Here is an 8341-nt window from a genome sequence, read left to right as displayed (position 1 = left end):
CATTAGAATAATAGAAGAGAATAGAACCCATAATTAAATCTTATATATATATATATGGTCAAATGATCTTTAACAAGGGTCCCAAGACCTCCCAATAAGGAAAAGACAATCTCTTCAATAAACGTTGCTAGGAACACTGGATATTCATATATAAAAGAATTAACTAAGCCCTCATGTTATGCTATATATTAAAATTACCCTAAAATAGGGGCTGGGGATTTAGCTCAGCGGCAAAGCGCCTGCCTGGCAAGTGCAAGGTTGTGAGTTCAGTTCCCGGTACTGGAGAAAAACCAATAAATAAATAAATAAATAAATAAAATTACCCTAAAATAGATTAAATATTTTAATCTGACCTGAAATTATAAAATACTGGGAAGAAAATACAGGGAAAACGTTTTTGATATTAGTGTTCGGAGTATATAGAGAACCCTTACAACTCAACAGCAACAACAAAACAAATAGTCCTATGAAAATGAGCAAAATATTTAAGGAAACATTTTTCTTAAAAAGTTAGTGAAAATGGACAACAAGCATATGAAAAGACACTCATTATTACTAGTGATTAGAGATAAGCAACTGAAAGCTCCATAATCAAATTTTACTTCATACTCATCAAGATATTCACTACTAAAAAAGGCAAACAATAACAAGTATTGTTGCACGTGCAGAGTAACTAGACTACTTATTCACTATTGGTAGGGATGTAAAACAATGTAAACACATGCAAAACAGTATGATGGTTCTTCAACAATTAAAAATACAATTACTGTATTATCACAATCCTATTGTTTCTATATACTTAAAACACTGAAAGTAGGGTTTTGATAAGATAATTACACTTCATGTTTATGCAGCATTATTAATAATAACAAGCAATGAAGGCAGCCTGGTGTCTACAGGAGAATGGATAAACAAAATGCAGCCAATCTGGATGGTAGAATGTCACTTACAAAAAAACGAAGTTATGTCACAGGCTATAACCTGCATAACCCAGAGGTCACTATAAGTCAATCATAATAACAAATACTGTATGATTCCAAATGTATCAGGTACTTAAGTAGTTGAACTCAGGAACATATGCAACTACCATTCTATTTTAACCCAGTTGCTGGAAAAGAGGAGTTGGTATTTAATAGCTATAGAGTTTCAGTTTTGCAAGATGAAACAAATTTTGAAGATCTTTTGCAAAACTTAGTTTTAAAGGAAAAACATCCCTATTTCATTCATTCCATCTGTAGACAGTTGTTAAGCTGATTATGTACATTGCCCCTTTACTCCAAAAAAAGCTCAGATATGTAATATTAAAAGTAGTAGTACTCTGTAATATCCTTTTAACATTGGCAGAAAAATAGCTCATCTTTATCATAACACACAAATACAAATAAAAGAACTACAATGCCTCTAATTGTTATGGTTTGTTTCTGGGTGTCCCCCCAAAGCCTCATGCGGCCATGGGGCAGGCTTTCTGAGTTTGATTGATTATGGGTGTGAGAGCTCCACCCGCCCTGGGGTGGATAGTTTGCATATGTAAGGGAGAGAAAGAGGGTGCTTCTGGCCATTTCCCCCCTTGTGAATGTGCTTGTTACTTTGCTGTGTTTGGCCGCCAGGAGCTGTAGCCCTCTGCCATGTGCCACTCTGCCTTATAATCTGCTAAGTACAGACTGAAATCTCCACAAACTGTAAGTGAAATGAACCTTTCCTTCCTTAATTTTGGGCATCAGGTATTTTGTCCCAGCAACGAGAAAAAAGTAACCAAGACACTAATAAAAACTTGTTAGGTGCTTAATGTACAATTTATCTGTCAAAAAATGTAAAATCAGAAAACTAATTTCAAAAACCAATGCATTGTCCAAGTGCTAGAATATCAAGCAATAATCCCTATAAACTTGCATAGGAGTTTTGAAGACAATAAAATCCTACTCATATGAGTATTCTTACTACATTTCATGCTTAGCCATAACTGTTGGAAAATAAAGATGAAGCATTTTCTCCTAAATTCTGCACAGGATTACAATTATTAGGCTCAAAGGCTTCCTTCACAAGTGAAAGGAATAGATTAAAAGGGAGAAAAAGTATAATAAAAAATATATACACTCAGATACACAAACAAAAGGGTGCAGAATAAGGGACGGTTGTCCCCTCCACCCCTGCTCCACTTCTGCACTTCTGTCACCATCTTACAACTGGCTTCCCAGTGTCCAGAAGGCCACCAGCACTGAAAGCTGGGCAGGGCTAGGGCCAGGAACATGAATGCTCCCCTTAAGGGCAGAGCAGGAAGGGTGACAAGCCATGTTCCAGAGTCTAGTACTCTTGGCCCATCTACTTTCATTTGGAGGTTATAATCAGTGACACGATTTAAAAAGTAAAGGCTAAAATTGTTTAGATCTGAATTGTCTAAACTTCCTTTTAGTCCAACATACAAGAATATTTATGATTTTACACATAAATTAATCAATGTGTTTTTAGTGGTCACAATGTATCAAAATATATGAATAAAGAACAGAAATATGACTCTGCCCTGAGAGACATACAAAAAAACTTTTTTCCTTCTATAACCTTTACCCCAGGATCTTAAGTACATTGAGTAGAATTGGGTAAATAGCCCACACTAATGAAGAATTATATCATTGTTCTTTGAAAAAGTTGAAAGTTTATATATATATATATATATATAATTACTAGAGGGAGGAGAAGAGATGAAATGAAAGTGTATAGTGCATTTTTTACATTAAAAAATAAAGCTGTCATGCCAAATCATACACTATTATTTAAAGTGGTACTTGTCATTTCTACTCAGTTCTCCTTATTACTGACATTCAGACTACTATACCCACTAAATTATACATTACTAGGTAACAACCTAATGAGAGGATTCTCATATTATTTTATATTTCAGTCTACAATACTATATGTTATGCATTACTTGAAGGTCCTTGGGAAAGACTCAAATTAGGTAAGCTCAAAGTTAATACTGTTACTGTCAGAGAAATTATGGGATGTTTTTAGATATGCATATTTAAAGATTATATATTATCTTTCTAAATATGGATATCCATCAATAAATAAGAAAAAAATTAATAAATTTCCATAAAGGAGTATTTGTGTGTTTCTAAACTTATTAAATGACATTTTTGGAAATCTGTCTGTTTGAAGTGGAGGTAGGTAGAGATGTAGCTTTGGAGAGTGCAGCTGCAACATGCACAAGGCCCTAGGTTTGAAGATAAGTACCACAAAAAAGAGCATACAATAATAAACCACAGCTCAACATGTTATTGACACATAACTAGAGAATCTAAGACAATATTGTCATGTTTTGAGACATATAATTTTTACTTGAGGACTTTCCACATATAGTTTTATTTTTTCTCACATATATTCTTAAGACATTCAGTTCTCATTAAAATTTTTTATATGAAAACAATAATAAATTTTTGTACTGATTGTGGAAACAGCAGTGAGCCTAGGTGAACCACATGGGAGGGGAGAAAACCTGCCTACCAACCCTTTGCCATCCAGGGAGCCTTGATCTGGAGGAATCCTGGTGCCTGGCCCATACTCCTGCACTGCAGGTTGAGCACCCAACATGGAAAGCACCTGGGACATGGAAACCTACTTGTCTGCAGGAACATAGGGTAAATCCACTCTAACAAGGGGAAACATTTTGAATACAAACTGCTAATTTATGATCGGTTCTGTTATATAACTATAGACTTTGCTCTTAAGGTTGAAAGAACAAAATCAATAGCTACCTTAAGAGCAAAGTCTATAGTTGGAAGTTTCTAAATTGTGCTTATTGCTAATTGTACTACTGTAGCTAGGATGTCATATCTGTTGCAATCAGTTGTTCTCCCTTGTGTAACAATATTGGGAAGCTCTGGGGTAATAACCTCACTACAGCATGGAAAAAGACATATAGAACTCCAGCTAGCCATAACCAACATAAATGTACCCCCAGACATATAAAAATCAAGATGCCAGAAATTCAGCAAAAGAACATAATATTAAAAGCTGTTAGAGAAAAGAAACAGATCACCTATAAATGCAAGCCAACCAGAATAACAGCAGATTTCTCAACACAAACCATCAAGTCAAGAAAAGCTTGGAGTGAATACTTCAAATCATGAAAGAAAACAACTTCCAACCCAGACTGATGTACCCTGCAAAAATGTCCTTCAAAAGTAATGGAGAAATAAGGTACCTCCACAACAAAGAAGAACTGAAGAAATTCTTCACCACCAAAGCAATCCTAAAAGAGTACTGAAAGATACTCTAGAAGAGATAAATGATCACAATTTCAAAAACAGCAATAGAAAGGAACCACCAAACAGGACAAGCAGTTAAACAGAGGGGAAAATGAGGTAACCAACAGCAGGAAAATAACATGACAAAGATAAGCCAATACATATCAGTTATAACCAATAATGTAAATGGCCTCAATTCACCAATCAAAAGAAATAGACTGGCAGAGTGGATCAGGAAACAAAATCTAACCATATGTTGTATACAAGAAACATATCTAACTTAAAAGGAAATTCATAGACTGAAAGTCAAAGCATGAAAAATAATATTCCATGTGACAGGAACCCAGAAAAAAGCAGGGGTAGCTATTTTGTTTGCAGACAACATGAACTTCAATCCAAAAATGATCAAAAGAGGTAAAGAAGGTCACTATATACTTGTTAGGGGAAAACTGCAATAGAAAGAGACAACAATCATAAATATATATGCATCAAATACAGGAACACCTTACTATATAAGACAAATTTTAATAGACATGAAATATCAAATAAGCAGTAACATAATTGTAACAGAGTACCTTAACACCTCATTGTCTCAAAGACATAGGTCAACTAGACAAAAAAATCAACAAAGAAATAAGAGAATTGAACCAAACTTGTGAACAAATGGACTTAGTAGACCATTACAGAGTGTTTGACTCAAAATCAGAATACACATTCTTCTCACCTGCACATGGGACATTCTCTAAAATGGACCATATACTATCCCATAGAACATGTTTAAGTAAATGCAAAGGGATTGAAATTATCCCATGCATATTATCTGCAACATGACCACAGGGCAGTGAAATTGGAAATTACTGCCAAAAAAAAAATCACAAAAACTACATAAACACATGGAAATTAAATGTTACCCTCCTGAACAATGAAAGGGTCACAGATAAAGAAGAAATCAAACAGTATTTACAATTAAATGAAAATGCAGATACAACTCACTGGAACCTGGGCAATGCAATGAAAGCAGTCCTCAGAGGAAAATTTATAGCAGTGAATTCTCACATCAGGAAAACAGAATGAGCACAAATAAACAACCTAATGCTGCATCTCAAGCTTCTAGCAAAAGAAGAAGCCCAAAGAAGGTAGGAAATTATAAAGATGAGAGCAGAATTAATGTAATGGAGACTAAGAAAACAAGGCAAACAATTAATGAATCAAAGAGTTGGTTCTGTGACAGAAAAAGTTAAATTGATAAACCCCTAACTAACCTTCTCAAAAAAGGAAAGAAAAAATTCAAATTCATGCATAAGGAATAAAAAGGGGTGAAATCACTACACATCCTATAGAAATTCAGAAGATCATGAATACCTACTCTGAAAATCTTTATTCTCATAGGATAGAAAGCACAGAAGGAATGGACAGATTCCTAGAAACATATGAATTACCAAAGCTGAATCAAGATGTAAAAATTCTGAATAACTGAATATCAATCAATGAAATTGAAAACATAATAAATTACTTACCAACAAAGAAAAACCCAGGTCCTGATGGACTGATGGCTGAATTCCAGAAGAAATTTAGAGAAGATTTAATACCAATATTTCTAAAAGTCTTTAATGCAATTGAAAAGGAAGCAATTCTCCCTAACTCATTCCTGGAAGCAAGTATTATCCTGAAACCAAAACCAGAAAAAGACACAACCAAAAAAGAGAACTACAGGCCAATCTCTCCAATGCACATAGATGCAAAATTCCTCAATAAAATACTAGCAATCAGAATGTAGTAAATCATCAAAAGATTATACATCACGACCAAATGGCGTACATCCCAGGAATGCAGGGATGGTTCAATATATGCAAATCAATAAATGCAATACATAATATAAACAGAACCAAAAAAATCACATGATCATCTCAGTGAGATGCATCTCGTTATGCATCTCAAATGCATAAAAAGCTTTACATAAAATCCAACATTCACTCATGATAAAAATCTTACAGAAAATTAGAAAAGATGCTCTTTGTCTCAATCTGATAAAAGCCATCTATGACAAACCAATAGGTAACATCATCCTGGACAAAAACTGAAAACTTTCACTTTAAAATCAGGAACAAGACAAGAATGTCTACTGCTACCACTCCTATTCAATATAGTTCTGGAAACATTAGGCAGAGCAACTGTACAAGGGAGAGAAATAAAAGGAATAAGGATAGGAAAGGAAGAATTTAAATTATCATTATTCCCAGATGACATGATATTCTGCATAGAAGACTTCAAAAGCTCCATCAAAAGGCTTCCAGATATAATAATCAAATTCAGTAGAAGAGCTAAATACAAAGTCAATATTCAAGAATCAATAGCATTCCTGTACACAAAAAAACAAACTCACTGAGAGTGAAATTAGAGAAATCACAACTTTCACAATAGCATACAAAAAAACGAAATACTTAGGAATCAATCTAACAATGCACATAGTAAAAGGAAGTAAAAGAACTACACAGTGAAAATTTTAGTATTCAACAAAAAGAGATCAGAGAAGATTTCAGAAAATGGGAAGATATTCCCTGCACATGGATAGGAAGAACCAACATTGTGAAAATGGCCATACACCAAAACCTGTCATACAGATTTAATGCAATCCCAATCAAAATACTATTAGTATACCTTACAGATCTAGAGGAAACAGTCCTAAAATTCACCTGGAACCAGAATATTCCTACAGTATTAAAAGCAATCTTGGGCCACAAAGGCAAGGCAGGAGGCATCACAATTCCTGACTTGAAATTGTACTACAAAGCTACTATGATAATATTAGCATGGTACTGGCAAGAAAATAGGCCTAAGTATCAAGGGAACAGTTTAGAACATGCAGGTATAACTACAAACACACTCAATCACCTTATCTTTGAAAAGGAGGCTAAAAATGTTCACTGGAAGAAAGATAACATTTAATAAATGGTGCTGGAAAAACTGGCTTTTCCCATGCCGAAGAACAAAATTAGACCCATTATCACCATGCAATAAAATAAAGTTAAAATGGATCAAAGATCTAAATATTAAAGCAGAAACACTAAATCTACTGGAAGAGAAAGTAGGTAAAAATCTTGAATACATAGGGGTAGGCAGAGAGTTCATGAACTAAAACCAAACTGCAATCAAAATATTGCAAAGAATCAACACATGGGACCTCATCTTATTAAAAAGCTTTTGCACATCAAAAGAAATCACCAAAAGAGTAAAACTAAATGCACAAGTTGGGAATAATTTTAACCAACTTTTCCTGAGACAAAGTACTTGTACTTAGAATATATAAAGAAATTAAAAGAATCAGGCCCCCAAAATTCAAAAACCCAATCCAAAAATGAGCATCTGAGATGAACACACACTTCTCAGATGAAGGAATACAAATGGCAAGTAAATATAAAAAAAAAGGTTCAGTATCATTGGTCATTTGAGAAATGCAAATCTAAAAAACACTGAGATTCCATCTCACCCCAGAAAGAATGGCTATTACCAAGAAGTCAACCAATAGCAAATGCTGGCAAGGCTATAGGGAAAAAGGAAATCTTCTCCACTGTTGGTGGGACTGTAGACTTGTGCAACCACTGTGGAAATCAGTGTGGAGATTCCTCAACAAACTGGGATTAGAAGTCCCGTTTCACCCAGGTATTCCTCTTCTGGGTATTTTTCCAGAAGAATTGAAAGCATCCTACCATAGCAATGTGTGTGCACCCATGTTTATAGCAGCACAATTTGTCATATCTAGATCTTGGAAACAACCCAAATGCCCATCAACAGAAGAATAAAAAAGATGTGGTATTATTATAAAATGGAGATATAAAGATAAACTGGAGGTTTTTATAGGTAAATGGATACAACTAGAGACTATACTTACGAGTGAAATAAATCTGACCTACATGTGTAAACATCATATTGTCTCCATATTGTAAGAAACTGAACAAATAAATAAAATCCAAAATGTACAATAGATAATATGAAAGGGTAAGAAACTGCTCAGAAGGAAAGAACAGCTGGGATGGGGGAAAGGAAAGAAGAAAAAAAGAAGGAAGCAAAAAAATATATATATATTTATATACAAAATATAT

The sequence above is a fragment of the Chinchilla lanigera genome, unplaced genomic scaffold (assembly GCF_000276665.1).
Source record: "Chinchilla lanigera isolate Chin_1 unplaced genomic scaffold, ChiLan1.0 scaffold00007, whole genome shotgun sequence".
Taxonomy (NCBI): domain Eukaryota; kingdom Metazoa; phylum Chordata; class Mammalia; order Rodentia; family Chinchillidae; genus Chinchilla; species Chinchilla lanigera.
The sequence above is the reverse complement of the archived record's forward strand: the minus strand, read 5'-3'. Positions refer to the sequence as shown.